We start from the raw sequence: 15806 nt of genomic DNA, 5'->3' as shown, positions 1-15806 counted from the left end.
TACGCTACGCTTCGATTCGCCGCATCCTATGTGCCCAATCAGAAGCAGGCTGCCCTCCATTGCTTCTGCTCTGTGTTTCAGAGTTTCAGTAGTGAGTCTGACTGCTCAACTGGATCCTGCAGCAGTGGCCAGAGGTCTGTGGACAGTATAAACAAGGATAGATTAGTATTGCAATTGCAATGCAAACAACAGGGCTATAATGCATCGCTGTGAGCTCATTAAACACAACATACATTTGCTTTGAAAGCAATCTGCATGGGTGATCTTATCCAGATGAATTGTGATTCAAATTCCTAGTTATTACTTTCAGGAAGAGATGTTTGCATACTAAGAAAAGCAGTCATAAGGTCTGATTGTGCCAACTGTATGGAATTCATATTAGCGGATACCATGGCAACTGAATGACTGTTGTTACTGTAGATATATTGTGCTATTTTTCTGTTCTTGCTTGTCTGCAAGTTAGCGTGAAATTTATATCAGAATCATGTTTTTCAGCATTGCTTGTGTCTCTTAGGAAAATCAAAGGGTTACCCAGATGGAAATGTATTTTTCTCTTGGTTCATTCACAGATGTTTGAGATTTAAACTCATATGCCTCATTTGTGGACTGAATTAACACAAGCAACCAGACAACTGCCTCTTTAGACTACTGACCAAATGTCCATCCAAAATATTACCCCATACCCCACGTGTTTAGCATTATTTACCCCCCAAAAAAAGGTCTGTCTGAGTTTCTCATGTATAGGAAATAGGGTGAATTCAGGTTAATTGGGGCAGTTATTTGCATTCACAAAGATAAGCCTTATGTCGTGGCTTTATGTACTGTATTTTCAAAGAAAATACTAAGTGTGAACTGAACTGACACTCAATTGCCTATTAATTACTATTACCTAAATTGAATTATAGAATACACTTAAGTAGCCTTTTATTTGATTCATATTGTTTTATCTGTGAGTACAGTTTTTAGAAATGTACTAAAGCATAATAATATATTTAAGCACACTTCACAAGAGATTTGTTATGGCTGTTTAGTTGAAATACAGAAATTTGATACGGATGTCAGGACGCATGCCTGATTGGTACTATTTGCTCATTGAACTTGCGTAAGATTATTTAATTATGTGTTTGATACCTAAGAATCATACACTTGCAATGCAGGCAGTTCAGTGATGGTTAATTAATCAGATAGAATTGTCAGTGAATGTGTGTGATTGATCCAGATGGTTTAATTTCCAGATGGGAATAAAATGAGGCATTTTCGTAAGTGAATGTACTGTTTGTGTAGCAGATATCACACATTTGATGGCTAAATATTAGCCAAATTCCTTTCTCTAGTAAATATACATACATACTCATGATACATGACAATATTCACCCATAAGATGTTTGGCACATGCATTTTAGTATTATAATGAATTTAAGTTGAAATGTAACAGAAGTAGCGTTGCCTGTTAGACGATAAATTGGGCAGAACAATCCCATAGACTTGCATTGAAAGAGGGACACGAGTCATATACTCTTAGAAGAAGGTTCTATATAGAAGCTTAAAGGGTTCTGTCAGGTTCTTCATATATAGAACCTTTTAGGGGTTCCTATCATGGGATCATTTTATGGATTTAGTTTTAATTACAGTTTTTTACAATCATTTTGTTACTATTTTCAGAACCTTGATGTCATTTTTCTCAACTCTAGACACAAAACTCACAACCAATGATCAAAATGCACATTTTTCAAAACTCTATACCCTTTTCTCAATTGCTTGGATACAATACACATAAAACTTAGATCATTTGTTCATTCAACAAAAATCACCTGTTCAATATGACACAACTTAACATCACAGTACTACTATTTCAAAAGGCAATTCACACATTACATTTCAAATGAGTGTCTATTCATTTCCTTACAATGATCTAACTATCAATTGATACAACCGCTCAAAATGATAAGTAACTGTTGCAGTACTCTTAATGCATAGTTGTATGGAAACAGACACACAATCTTCCATGTTTACAGTAAATCATGACAGTTTCAAGATAACGAGATTCATTGTCACCAATTAGCATGAACCAATTAGACTACAATATCCATGGATGTAGCCTAATATTTAATATTTTTGCTTTGATTCCAATAAACATGTGTTGTGATTGCACTGTAGTGTTTTGCATCAATATATTACACACTTTGTTCAGTGATTCCACTATGTGTGTATTCTCTCTACTACTGCAGTGCTTTTACAGAGATGTATTTACTGTACATGTAGACCATAATGAAACCTGGATCACCTATTTTGTTCTACAATGTTTAATGATTGTACGAACAATGACACAGTGAAACTATCGGTTGCTTGTGTGTGGGTGATCTATAGTTATGTTTCAATGGTATTTCACAGTAAATTTGTTTTTTGAACCAATGATTGTGCAAGTGCAAGATTTCTTTAAAGATGTGAATGCACAATGCAATGTTTTGAACATTAGACAGCCTGTGTTACAAGTGATAACCGTTTTGAGTTTTGTGCCTAGAGTTTTGAAAAATGACATCAAGGTTCTGAAAATAGTAGCAAAGTGATTGTAAAAAACTGTAATTAATTTGGTGTAAAGTCCCCCAGTAGTCAATAATTGTATCCCTTAAATCTCATCATTGATTACCAAAATTACATATTTAAATGTTTTATTTTCCTTGAAAAAAAAAAAATTCAATTATTATACATTATTCAATAGCTTGAATGTAACTACACCCTTGCCTCATATGCAAGTTAGCCTCGCCTCCACACACTCACACCAGCTCAGAGATCCACTCGTTCACGATCACACGTTGACGTGATTGGTTACAAGGTAGTTTGTGACGTCAGAAACACCAGCGATTTCAAGCTGCGTTTTTGAGACTGTCTTTATTTCACCGCAGTTTTAAAGAGAAAATACTCCGCAAAAGTGTTGACTTATGAATTTGAACATGGCTTGTCTTAAAGGATATTTAAAACACCACATAGACATATAAACAACATTAAAAGCTTGATTTTCACCACAGGACTTTAATTTTTTATATCATTTTCTATTTTATGAATTAAACAGCTCGTAAACATACTTTATCACTAGAAATAACCCAATAAACATAATAGTATCATGTTTTGATATCTGACCTGTTCCTTTAAATGGAATCATAATTTTGTACTGAATGGTTTTATTGGCACAAACCGTCCCCCAAGAGAAATTATATTAAGTCTGAAGAATTACTGTCGATACCTCTTATTGGATTGAATTATTCAGTCCGTATGAGCTTATTTGATCAGGATTCCTACTGTAATGAATAAGAGGCACTTTTTGCTTCAAACTAATGGTGAGATGAAAACAGCTTTTGGTATATTCCTAGTCTAGCAATTGCTGCATGAATATAGGCTCAATAAAAGCATTAACTAAGGTTTTTAATGGAGAACCCCTGACAGTTGGCACATCGGCTTGTCTCTTTCATGCACTGACCCCGGCTGTCGGGGATGAGGTAATGTTTGCCCCCCTGCATAAGTACCAGCCAGTGACCGGCAGTTTAAATTGGCATGCCACAGATATGCAGCGCTGCCCTGGTGAGTGGCCAGTTTGTAGCGTTGGAACAACACATGGTAATTTACTTCCTAGAGTGACAAACCCAGTCCGTTTTATTTGGTGTTAATGCGAAATTAATGTAACAGAAGTAGCATTTGTTGAAGGTAGCACCTTCTTGTATGAAGTGACAGGCCAGCTGTTGTTAACGTAACGCTCCAGTTGCACCAACACAGGCAGATGCACCTGAACTTTCTTCCTGCCCCACCTGCAAACCTCAGACATTGCGAGAGGACAGGACATTCCGGAAGGGCTCCCTGGTCTGGTCATTTGCATTCCATTTGCATACAGTTGCCCCCCAAAAGCCTGTTGGTTATGTCAAGAGGCCAAATTAACTAGTTTTCAGTTTGCATCTCATTTGCATATGAGCTGCTTAACCGAGGTTGCTCTGCTAGGTGACCTTAATTGCCTTCGTCCTTGTGCAGGGAAAAAGCAGCCTCTGATTGCAATTAATTTCATTAAGGAAAGTATCATTATGACCCAGAGAATACATTTGCATGCTGTCAGGATAGGGATGTGCAAGCTGTTCCCAATCAAGTTGCGTTTTGCATGTGTAGATGTTCTGTCATACTTTTCGTAAAGATGAAAAATTAGGCCAGGCTATGATGAGTGTTGCCTTCATCAGCGCGATCAATCTCACTCAGAAAAGAAGCAGATGCATTCATTACATTAGCGGGGGAGGTTCATAGTTTTGCCACGGTAAACGGTCTGATTTCGCCACAGGTTAATGTGAAGGTCTAGTTCTGCTGTCGCTGTCTGAAGAAAAAGCAAAGGGCTGTGCGAAAGGAAATTAACTCAATTAAAAATGTTTGACCATTTTAAGAAAGGTTTCTAATGTTTTGAACCTTTTTATACATAGTGGGTTCTAAGGGGTTGAGATCTGATTTAAACCTGATAATATTTATATATTTTTGGAAAATTATTTTTTTGTTCACAAAATCCAAAACAGATTTAATAGAATAGAAGCATTTTCACAAATTATATTTCGACTAATCGAAAGTTTCAATTCAACTTCTCACTCATTTTGCTATGCTATTGTTATATTATAATTTAGATTGAATGCATACATTTTTCATATTCTTGTATAATAAATGTGTTATAATCATATTCATTTTAAGGATTAATTAATTAAAATTAGGAATTAGACGTTTCACCCTCACAGTACATAAACTACCTCACTTTTTCTTTTCAGAGGATTGCTTCAAATACCACAACCACATGCCACCAAGTTGAATGAGCACAAGACTGTGTGTGTGTGTGTGAGGGCGACAGAGTATATTTTCCTTTCCTCCTCAGGGTAGATTTGTAATTAAGCTTTTGGGTTGAGGCTTTTCTGCTCGGCTGGAGCTCCAAAAGCTTTGGAGAGAGAGAGAAACAGAGAAGGAAAGAGAGGGAGAGAGGGCGAGCGAGCAGAATCATAATGACACTGCTCCTAGCGGAGTGTGAAATTCACCTCCGAATCCATATGCCAATAGCATCTCTCACCAAGGCCCCGGCGCACACAACAGGGCCCTCCTGAGCCTTTTAACCTCAACCTCTGGAAATCAGTTATTCATTCGTTCGCCACAATCGCAGGTCTTCTGATTGCTCTGACGCCTCTAATAAATGCTCAGATTGGCTTCTGAGCGCCGTGGTCCGAAATGAGAATATCTTTGCGTCGTTCCACAGAGACGGTTCCTTTCCTTCAGGGTGGAAGCTTGTGGAAGCGGAACGTGTCAAATCCACAACGGGGATCTGGAATGAAGGAGATGTGCGGGTCATACCTGAGGGGCTTCTGTTGATGAGAAGTGGCGCCTTAATAACACCGTTTGGAACACCACCTTTGAGAGCATCGTAACTTCTGTGTGACACTGGCAGAGTGCAAGCTTTACAGCACCTATTCTTTGTTGTCTTTATATGTCTGCTCAAAATATATCTGTTTTTCCACCCCATTTGCCCTGCACATTGAGATTGTGGCCTCTGTTTCAATACAACAACTGAACCGAGGTGGAGAAATGTTCTCGAGATGGAAAGTCCTCAAAGATTTGTGCCACCAAAAATCAATATCAATCCTTAACTTGAAAACACACCAAACCGCCTTTTGTTTGGTATCATGTAGCAACGAGCTCTTCTTGCCAGCAGACTCTCCTCTGTTCAGTGTTTTCTAAAATGGCTGATTCCCCGGAGTTTCGTGATTTAGTGTTCTCCATGTCAACCTTACTCGCTTGTATTGACAACTAACCCATGCCACTCCCACTCCATACACGAGTCAAAGTAGTCAGAGCCACTTTTCTCCATTTACAGATAGGGCGAGTGGTGTATATAATATCCCGCAAAAATATAAACACTTATAAGGCTTACCAAAGTGAATCAGGGTAAGACAAAAACACGTTTTGGAAGAAGGATTGATGATGTATTGACTCATTATTTGAGGCAAGACACCCCAGGTGAATAGGGTAAGAAAAGAACTAATAGACATCACCATACTTCACCAGTTGATTGATTACATTAAGAATTGCAAAAAAATTCTGAAATGTTATGATAATGTGCATACATTTCTAGAACAAAAATCTGAAAATTCTTGTTTAATTTGTTTCGATTTTTGGATATGTCCATCACTCCACAAATCAGAAAATACTGTCAACAGCCAAAAATAAATACATTTTCACCATTTTTTTTAGGAATAAAATGTATAAAATCAGGAAAATTATATATGAACAAACCCCTCTGTAAAAACCTTCAGAATATAGATAAGAATACAACTGTAAAGTTTGGTGTATGTAAGTGCTACTGAAGTGGAGATTTCTGGCTCAATGTAGGAGGAAAAACTAATTTTGAGAAAACGGCAGTATACTGTAATTGAAATATACAGACGAAAATATATGAAGTGCTCTAAACGATAGCTAAAGGTGTATTTTGGATGTTTTCTTTCCACTAGTCTGAAAAAAACTCTTTATCAAAAACTCAAACTCTAAACTTTGTTAATTTTGAACAACAAAAAAAGTAACAGTACCTTTAATATATATGTTAGTAATAAATGTTCCTTTAATTCTTTCAGGCTGATCCCGATAGACGACTGTCACGAAATTAATAAGTAAACAGGAAACATATCACTGAGCAGTGCATAAATTATTGGCAGGTAGAAATAATCTGCTTCCTCCCAGTTCAAACCGATGAGAGGAAGGAGTCAGACTTCATGAGGAGCATCGTTCACGGATAATACACAAAGTCTCAGCGGAAATTCAGTCAAGGTCTTGGCAGTGCGCCAGTCCGCCAGTGTTCAGTAGCCTGCAGGTTAAAGCAGTGCGGAAGCCAGAAAGTGTCGAAGGTGTGCATTCAGTGTCGATCCCAGAATGCACATTTGGCCCTATAGGGCTCTGGTACAGTTGCTCTAATGCAGCGTAAGACTTTGATATGCACGCTGTGCTAGTGAACGAGCTCAGCAGGGCATATCCACTGCCTGTGAGGTTTATACATTTGCTTCCATGCAATGATGCTTTTTGCATCAATGCTCCAGGCTATTATAGTGCATGTCTATATGCTTACATAGGGCGGCTGTGAAAGTCAGAATGCATACAGATATCTTGAACACTCGTTGAACTTTGAAACCCTCAAGGAGGATTGTGTTAACTCTCTTTAACCAATACTGTGCCCTGTCAACTCATGAATGGAGAAAGCTTGCTCAAAAAGACGATTTTAAATGTGGCAGCTGACCTATGCATGTATTTCCCGCTGACTCTTTTACTGTATACCTCCATTTTTCGCCACGCTCCAAATGTTAAGTAAGTGTCTACAGTTGGCATAGTGTCTTATATAAGTTTGTACCGAGGCCAGCATATTTGTTGCGAAACACGACGGCCCCTTGCAGAGTGTGGCTTGTGTTCATCCAAGCTTGAATGTCAGGACGCTTTACTGTGGTGGGTGGTGTTACACAACTTTTTTTCCCGAAGCATATCTTTCAGTATCAACACAGGGTAATCAACTGTTTTATCTAAGATATATAGTAGTGTTGTTTTAGTATTATTTATATACTATTATAGTATTTATTAAAGTGCCCCTATTATGCTTTTTCAATATTACCTTTCATGCAGGCCTATAATATAGCTGTTTGTGAATGTTAAAAGGTCTTCAAAGTTTTAAACATCAAAATGGACGACAAATAAAGTCATTGTCTCCTAAAAGAAAGAATCAATTCTGAAATTCTAAGTTCTGAAATTCTGTAACAAATTTGCATAATGCCAGCCTATGGTCTTCATTGGCTGTCTGTGAACAACGTCTACTTTGACCCGCCCTCAAACACTGTAGCTGTAGCTGAGGCCTGGAAGGGTTTGGTTCATGTTGTCACATGTCCAGAAGACGCTGTTTGTAGTGCTGTAAATCCACTTTGATGCACTTCAAAAGGATGAGGACTCGTTCCGGAATTGAAACTGTAAAATGCCATCATTACTGTTCGTATTACTGTGTATAAAAGTGCGGAGGAAGCCTCCGGAGCTGAAATTCAGATATAGTAATAGGCGTTTAGTTTCCTCCACACGTAGTGAGTAGTAGACCTATCACAACACACTGGGCCATCTGACCAATCAGAACAGAGTAGACACTTGGAAAGGAGGGGTTTAGAGAGTCTAAATCCGAACGAATCGAACGATCGGTTTTCATGCTTTTTGTGAAATACAGTGATGTGCAATGGATATTATGAGAATATTAAAATGTTGTTTTTTTTATTTTTACCTTGGATGCATAAACCTATTTTAGCATAATAGGGGCACTTTGATGTTAAGAATTAGCCTTTATTTTTGTTTTCAGGTCTCATTTACCCTTGTTAACTCTGTCTATACAAACCTGGTTTTGTGAAGTCTTGTATGTTACACTGTAATTTCTGAGCGCTCTTCTGGTTTCCTGTTCAATGGTTTTTGACCCTTTGCCTGTTTTCTGGATTGCCCCGTTAGCTTGTTTTCCGGATTACCCTGTTTGCCTGAGTTTCCTGCATGGTGTTTGTTTTGGATTGTTTGCATGTGTTTATAACCTCTTGGCTGTTTATTGGATTACGTCTTTGGATTACCCTTTATTAAATGCTGCATTTGGATCCTACACCTTGTGACGTTATGTAACAAGCTATCATTTATTTGATCTAATTTTTACTTTTAATTTGAGCACTTTAACTTCAACTTATTTTATTTCAGGTATTACTTATTTTATTTTGAATTTGTTTGTTTTTTAGGTTTAAGTTTTTCAACTTTAAATATTTCAAAAACTTCCATTTTATTTTATTTGAGCTTTATTGTAATTAGTGAAAATAAATAGTTTTAGTCAACAATAATAACACTGTTAAAGGCCCAATGAATTTAAAATGGCAGTTTTGCGATCTGTGTGTGTGTTTTTATGCTAGTACGAGGGTGAGTAAATTATGGGATAATTTTCATTTATGGGTGACCTAACCCTTTAAGGCGCTATGAACAAGTGGATTATTTACCACAGTTTGTTTTTAATGCAAAAAAAAAATAATAATTGTTAGTTACCATGCATTATTATTAAGTGATATAAATATTTTTTTTAATTAATCTAAAAACAATATAATAAAAATGTTTGTAATCATTTTTCTGACTTGAATGCATGTCCCATCCGAGATTTCCACCTGTATTTTAAATTTGTTTCCCCCAGGCATTTAAAAAAAAAAAGGACAAGCCCTTCGATATGTCCCGCCCAAACTTCCCAGTTTCAACAGGAAACACCCTCAACACAAAATCAAAAACTGCAATCGTTGAGCGATTTAATGGGGTCTTTAAGGCCCTTTCTCTGTCCTGCCATTTTTTAATCCCCTCATGCTTGGAAAACATGTGCCTATAATTTTCCAACAACTGTTTAGTTCGCCTCAGCTGGTGTGACCTGAGTTTGTGTTCAGCGGTGACTAATAGCGTGACCCTAATAATATGCCAGAGACGGTGGCTTTTTTGAAGAGTTGCAGTCATCGTACGCCTTCCTGAGTCACAGCAGGATAATCAACCAAAGGTCCACAAGGTTAACAGTCTTTTGTTTTTTGTTTGTGTGCATGTGGGTGTGTGTTTGTGAGCGAAAACCAAGAGGTAGTTGGAAAAAAGATCCTCCCCAAATTCCCCTGCAAGGACATCAGAAAGCTCTCAGTGAATGTGCACGATGGGGTTTATTAGGTTTAGACAGTTAGTGTTTTAACAGCAGCCCTGGTTTCCTCCCCTGTGGTTGCAATGAGTTCAGTGAGTTGGTATGGAGGCTGGCACGAAGGGTTTTTCCACAAGGTTGCAGTGTGCCAGTCCATGTGCCCTTCGGTCATTGTGGTATTTCAGGGTGTTTGTTTTACTAGAACACACTCATTTTCATGCCTTGCACCCTGACCGCTTTATGCTTGCCAGGTGTGTACACACATTCGTTACACACATTGCATTAGGCTATTCGCCTAATGCAGTGTCATCCGAATGAGATGTGAGGGAGTTTTCTGCATTATCTGAATGAGCGCTGTTTGTGCCAGTCAAAATAGAGTAATGTCGGCCATATGTGTGACCTCTTTGGCAAAAGAACATGAACCCGCTGCCATCTAAACAGCACCAGGCTGCTGACTACTGCTAAAGCCCCAGTGAAATCCCAGAATGCTCTGGCCAGATGAAGCTGAAAAGCTAACAGGAAAGAAGCAATGTATCAAAGAAACTGCCAACGTAATAAGGTGTAACATCTCGGATTCGCTCCAGCAAACAGGTGCAAGAGTTCTTGGAATCGTGCTGGCAACGACGTGCAATGCAGGCCCTATCGACTGTAAACAGTCAGCAAAACCCTTTGTAGCAAACAACGCTAGCAGGAAAACGTGGCAACCTACACCGTAGCAGAATACTTTTTTTTGCTCATGCACACACTTTGAAGTGACCTTTATATGCTGTGTCACACCAGCAAGGAATAACAAAAAGCAGCCTGTGAACTGAGCGCTTCATCGCTTCCCACCGCTACAGTACTGGCACCCGTACCGTGACCCCGCAGCAGGCCGAGGAGGAGTGGAAAATAACCGCATGCGGGCTGAGGAGCAGGAACATTCTGACTGACAAATGGGTAATTTACGTCCTGATTGGCTAATTGTCTGGGAAGTGTCCTCACATTTGAGACGCCTCGCTGTGGGAAATGAGGGATATTTCTTTGTTTCTCATTTCTTACAGGCAAAACGGGAGTATGAAATAAAGCTTCGCTGAAGTAGAATTGAAGTCAAGGAAATCTAATTAGGATCATTTAATTAAATTAGTTCTCTTTCCAATAATGTGACTCAAGGGAGTGCTGTAGTCAGAATCACATGGTAATTGTCTCAACTTTATTCCCAACTCTGTGTTTCTTAATATATTTTCACTTCATCTAAGAATGGCTTATTGCCTGATTTCAAAAACAAATCTACTTTGCTTAATCTTTTAGCTTTGCATGTGGGCATCAAAATTGCCCATTCTTTGTTGCTCATCTGCTGTGTTTTAGCATTAAACGGTGTCCTAATCTGGAACGACGTGACAAACTGACAAGCAATAAAAATCGAATATCCTCCGACTTAAGCTCATTTACACCGCAAGCAACAAAACCCGTTGTTCCCTAATACAACTGGTAAACCCCCCTTTTGACATTAACATTATTTATTTATTTTATTATAACTTTTCTGTGGTTACACATTAATGCAAAATCTAAGAAAATCAAGTAATTAATAATATAAATAATAAAAAAAAGAAGGTTGTTTTTGTCAAAGATGTTATCAATGTTTAAACTTTTATTTTGAAAATCCAAAAATCCATAGAAAGGTAATTTCAGAAGAAGCTTTTCAAATTGTGAGCACATTATTTTGAAAAAAGAAAATTGACATTTAAACATGTTTTTATTCGGGATAATTTAAACATCATTGATGTTACAATGTTTAATACAAATGAAAATAATTTTGTTATAATTTATCGATTACAATCAGATAAGTTAAATATTTTAAGATGATAATTGACACAATCTTAAAAAAAAACATTATTGTTATTGTATTATATTACATTATTATTTTAATAATTCCCAACCCTTTCTTATTTGTGAAATAAAATAATACAATAAAAACATTGTAGTACTTAAAGTATAGACAATTTGTCCTTGTCATGGCTAGTAGAAATCAGAAGTTGTCTGGGCTAGTTTTGTTGAATTTGTTTCAAAAGAGACTTTTATTTAACAGTTTTAACAGTTTTTCTGTTCTTGTTATGTCTGAGTTCTAGTTTCCTGTACATTTACTGCACCCTTATCACATGGAATCCACTGTGGAGCGGATGTATTATTCACTGAATTTTCTTTATCAATTTTTTTTTTTTTTTTTTTTTTACACACCATTCTATAGGCCTGTGTGTTTGGGCTGTTGGAGAAAACATAAAAAATGATATAAAAAAGTTGAATTCACTTTAAAATGGCGGCGGGGATTCCCCCGAGGGGAAGTGCTTAGAGAAGTTTACAAGTGTATATCTAAAAGTGGAGTTAAACACAGTCTAAGTATGTTCTCATTTGTTTCGGTAGTTAGTGATCAGTCCTACCTGTGCCTTGTTTATAGTATTTGTGATTTCTGATGGTGCAGTGGATAAGACACATGCCTTTGGTGTGAAAGACCCGGGTTCGAATCCACTGTGAGACACCAATGTGTCCCTGAGCAAGACACTTAACCCCTAGTTGCTCCAGAGGCGTGCGACCTCTGACATATATAGCAATTGTAAGTCGCTTTGGATAAAAGCGTCAGCTAAATGAATAAATGTAAAAATGTAAAATGTAGTAATAATGCCAAGGTCTACTTTTATGAGAGATTTTTTTTTTTTTTTTTTGAAAAAAAAAATCAATGACCCTGGTCTGAATGGGGCTTTAATACAAGGTTCTGTCCAAATAACCAATCGTTTAATTTGATTAATTTGTTTCGGTGTACCACACCGAAAACTCATCAGACCAAAATCCTGCTCCTCGTGCATGTTAAATATCAAACACAGATTTGAGCCCATCGGAGAGATTGATGGAAGTTGATAAACATTTGATATAATAAGACAAATCCCTCAAGTTACACAAAGAAAACAATAATAAAAAAGATGCCATTTGAAAAAGCATCACTGAAATTTTGACAATACAAGGTTTGCTCTTTTAGTTGTATGCTTTTCATTAATGCAAAGTTATCATCTTCACTACTCTGACTGGCTGTAATTGTGTTGTTACGCAACACTTTTACTGTCACTGTAGGAAGAAAAAAAAAGCTTGTTACTGTAATTTTGCCACTTTAGCATTTCATCATTAGCCTTCAGCTAGGATGACTTCGTAAAATAAAGAATGGCTTGATAATAATACAAGAGTGTTGGTCTTGTTCCCAGTTCAGTATATTGCTCTGCTCTCACAGTGACCTCTCACAATTGCTTTTTGCTGCTGGAGAACGCACAAATTAGGCTTGGCCCTTTCCAGCAAACCCAGCGTGGAGGCAACAAGATGAGAGAAAGAGTAAAGAGGGAGGCGACGTGTTAGGATGATGGACGGAGAGAAAATTAAAGAAGAAGCGGTCCTAATTTCGTGTCATGTGAGGACAGCTCTAGCTCTTACCGCAGAATTTGCAGGGATTTGTTGGAAAGTGTCACATTTTTCAAGTACACGACTCAATTTCTTCTCCTTGATCCATTGTCAGGCCCAGCTAATTTGAGCTGAGCAAAATTAATGGTGCTGTGGTGTTTTACAGCTTCAGTATCTCTTTCTCATGCCTTCTACAAGCTTTTCCTCTGGAAATTTCCATTCTGCATTTTACTGTGGCTTATATTTACAAATTTTTTTTTCTGTGACTGGCAAATTGGACAACTCCTGAATCCAAGACATTCCTTAATGTGCCGGCACTGGAATAGAGCAGAATTAAGCTAGTTGCCCACTAACAGATTTTTCCACTGATTTGCAGATGTTAACCTTCTTTACACAAGCGTTCAGAAAACTAAGGGAGTTGGTGCTGGTGCACATGGCCATGTCTGCATACACTAACTCCTTGCTAAGTTAACGATCCTGCCAACTCTCTGTGCCCTCTGGGAATGATGAATAGCCTGGAATTTTCTCTGTGGTTTTTGGCAGTGACCAAACAGTTTCAAGGTAGAAATGCAAAATCCAGGTAATGTAACAGATGTTGTTGTTTTTTTGTAATGCAATAAATATGCTTTTTCAAAACCTTGCAGAAACGCTATGATGTTTCATGTTGTCTTGACTATTTGTCCTGCCAATGGAAAACAGGGTGTTGAAAACATTAATCATTTATGCAATTCTGTTTGATGCCACTAGTGGCCACAAACCACACGTTTTTTTCTTTTGGAATTTTTACTATGTTTTTAAAACATCTCATTCCTACGGAGCCCCCCTAGTCCCACTTTGTCAAAAAAATGTATTATAACTATCTCGTGGCCTCAAGATAAGTAACTCGTGGCCTCAAGATACTATCTCGTGGCCTCAAGATAGTATCTCGTGGCCTCAAGATAGTATCTCGTGCAAGATACTATCTTGTGGCCTCAAGATAGTATCTCGTGGCCTCAAGATAGTATCTCTATCTTCTTGAGGCCACGAGATAGTATCTTGAGGCCACGAGATACTATCTTGAGGCCACGAGATAGTTATAATAATTTTTTTTGACAAAGTGGGACTAGGGGGGCTCCGTACATTCCCAATAAAAATAAAAAAAAAAAATATAAAAAAAAAACATCTTCCCAAAAAATTGCAATTACTCATTTTGTTTTCATTATAAAATAGGTTATTTTGATGTTTCAGGCATGTGATCAGCTAAGGACAAAAAAAGGTAATTTTTTAATTCAAATGACTATACAATAACAATAATTAAAAAATAACATTGAATTACTATTCAAATATAAAAATTAAACAAATAAATACATATATTACTATTGCATTAATTACAACGCAATAATGAGTGCTGTTATAGGCTATGGTATACATGCATGTAATACATGATTTATACGCATTTTATTTTTGAATTGAATTAACTAATTTATATGTATTTGAAAACGCAGATTTGTTTCTCTGACTTACACTATTCACAATGGTCATATAGTAAGAAAATACGGAAAAAGTAGAGAAAGACCTTCCCTGAGAAAAACTCTTTCCCTTATCGGTCGGTCACTCTCGGCGTATGTCGTGACCGACTGATAGGAATCTCGCTAGAGAGGCCAATCTACTTCGAGTGAAACTAAACAAGCCAATACACACTCAATACGCACTTCAGCTTTTTGCTTCGGAGCCAAGCACTTCGATGCTTCTACAATCAAGACTGACTGAAACCAACAAGCCTTTCTTGGATCTCTCTGTCTGGGTGCGGGTGTTACAGCACGGCAGCGTGGACGATCTTTTTTCTCTCTCTCTTCCTCCATCTTTTTTGTTTTAAACTGAGCAAACAAAAAAGCTGTTATAATAGCTGATAAGGTGCGCCAGTCAGAGTGCTCAAAGGCTGTTTTCACAGCTGGTACCAGCGAGAGAGATACAGCGCACAGACAGGTGCACATTCCTGTCTATGTTCGCGGTGGTCGTTCCCATGCGTGCTTCAGCACCAACGAGAGTAGTCCCTAAAAGAGCTTATACAGATAGAACGCGTCTTTTAAAAAAAAGATGACTTTCTATCTGTGTGTTTCTGGATGCGGCCGTTACCTGGGGTCACGGGATGGTCACGATCGCTGCCTCGTGTGTCTGGGCCTCGAACACGCTGAGGCAGCTTTTGTGGATGATTCATGTACCTATAGTGGGAAGATGACCATCGCAGAGGTGCGGTCGAGACTCTCGTTCCTGCAAAGGGGCAGAGTCCCCGTGCCTCTGCCTCGATCCAACCCTCCCCAGAGGGTTGCTTCGGGCAGTGACGCGGGAGACCTGAGGATCACGGTGTGCGTGCCTCCTTCGGGGAACCAACCCCCTAGGAACCCTCATCACTCTCACGCTCCGCAGCCAGTTGAGCCACCAAAGGAACGTGCTGGACTATCCTCAAGGTGCATACCAGTCGTTTCCTTTGGTGCTCCCCGCGACAAACAGATGTCGATCGCTGCATCAGAGGGTGGGACAGACTTCTCCACGGACGACGACTTGGCGCCGCTGCCTCCTTCGGGTGTGCCGTTGCCTCCTTCGGGTGTGCCAGTGCTCGAGTCGGACCCGGAGATGATGGCCATGTTTTTCCCTGGCCGCCGACAGGATCGGGCTCGTGTGGAACCCTCCACCGTGTCCCGAGCCC

Source organism: Rhinichthys klamathensis, unplaced genomic scaffold (assembly GCF_029890125.1).
Source record: "Rhinichthys klamathensis goyatoka isolate OS25496 unplaced genomic scaffold, OSU_Roscu_1.1 h1tg000343l_1, whole genome shotgun sequence".
Classification (NCBI taxonomy): Eukaryota; Metazoa; Chordata; class Actinopteri; order Cypriniformes; family Leuciscidae; genus Rhinichthys; species Rhinichthys klamathensis.
The sequence above is the reverse complement of the archived record's forward strand: the minus strand, read 5'-3'. Positions refer to the sequence as shown.